A 1904-nucleotide genomic window follows, 5' to 3' on the forward strand; every position below is an offset into this window, starting at 1 on the left:
ATATCCTTTAATATAATTTTATAATTTTCTCTGTAAAGTATATCATTAGATTTCTCCTCACAGGTGTTATTATATTTTTGTGGCTATTTTGAGTGGATTCTTCTCATTTGAGTTGTAACCTTATTTTATTTCCTTTTATTTAAAAAATATGTGTTTATTTCATTTATTTGGCTGTGCCAGGTCTTACTAATACTTGCAGCACATGGGAATATCAGTCTTCATTTCAGCTTTTAGTTGCCGCCTACGGAATCTTTAGCTGTGGCATGTGGGATCTAGTTCCCTGACCATGGATGGAACCCAGGTACTGGGAGTACAGAGTCTTAATCACTACAGCATTACTTAAAAACTAAAATAAACTTTATTTCCATACAATAAAATTCATCTTTATTTCCATACAATATAACACACTCAGTTTAAGTACAATACATGGATCAATTAGTTTTGACAAATGTATATACCTATGTAATTACCAGGCTTCCCCAGTTGCTCAGCAGTAAAGAATCTGCCTGCAATACAGGAGATGCAGGTTCAATCCCTGGGTCGGGAAGATCCCCTGGAAGATGGCATGGCAACCCACTCCAGTATTCTTGCCTGAAGAATCCCATGGACAGAGGAGCCTGGCAGGCTGCAGTCCTCTGGGTTGTAGGGAGTTGGACACAACTGAAACGACTTAGCAAGCACACGCATGTAACTACCACCATAATCGAGATATGATTTTTCCATCATTCCCAAAAGTTCACACCCTTCTACAATCAATTCCCACCCTCAGACCCCAGCAACCATTGATCTACTTTCTGTCAGTATAGACTAGCTTTGCCTGTTCTAGAATGTTCCATACAGATGAAATCATACAGTATGGGTCTGGCTTTTTTCATTCATTTCATAAGAAACCTGTATGCGGATCAAGAAGCAACAGTTAGAACCCTGAATGGAACAACTGATTGATTGAGGATTGAGAAAGGAGTAAGACAGGGCTGTCTGCTGTCACTCTGTTTGTTTAATTTATATGCTAAAAACATCACGAGAAATGATGAGGTACAAGCTGGAATCAAGATAGGCCCAACAAACATCAACAACCTCAGATATGCAGATGATACCACTCTAATGGCAGAAAGCAAGGCAGAACTAAAGAACCTCTTGAAGAGGGTGAAGGAGGAGAGTGCAAAATCCAGCTTAAAACGAAATATTAAAAAAACTAAAATCATGGCATCCAGCCCCATTACTTCATGGCAAATAGAAGGGGAAAAGGTGGAAGTACTGACAGATTTCCTCTTCTTGGGCTCTAAAATTACTGTGGATGGTGACTGCAGCCATGAAATCAGAAAATGATTGCTTCTTGGCAGAAAAGCTATGACAAACCTAGACAATGTGCTGAAAGCAGAGACATTACTCTGCTGACAAAGGTCCATATAGTCAAGGCTATGGTCTTCCCAGTGGTCACATACGGTTGTGACAGCTGGACCATAAAGAAGGCAGAGCACCAGAGAATTGATGCCTTTGAACTGTGGTGCTGGAGAAGACTCCTCCTGAGAGTCCCTTGGACAGCAAGGAGATCAGACCAGCCAATCTTAGAGGAAAGCAGCCCTGAATACTCATTGGAAGGACTGATACTAAAGGTGAAGCTCCAATATTTTGGTCACCTGATGTGAACAGCTGACCAACTGGACAAGTCTCTGATGATGGGGAAGACTGAGGGCAGAAGGAGAAGAGGGCATCAGAGGATGAGATGGCTGGATGGCATCACCAATGCAACAGACATGACTGTCTAAAAAATACAACCCAAAAGTGAATTTTGTTTGTTTTTAAAATATATTTATTTTTTAATTGAACGATAATTGCTTTACAGAATTTTGTTGCTGTCAACAAAATTGATGGAGAGAGGTTCAAGAGGGAGGGGGCATATG

The sequence above is a fragment of the Bison bison genome, unplaced genomic scaffold (assembly GCF_000754665.1).
Source record: "Bison bison bison isolate TAMUID 2011002044 unplaced genomic scaffold, Bison_UMD1.0 scf7180017864072, whole genome shotgun sequence".
Lineage (NCBI taxonomy): Eukaryota > Metazoa > Chordata > Mammalia > Artiodactyla > Bovidae > Bison > Bison bison.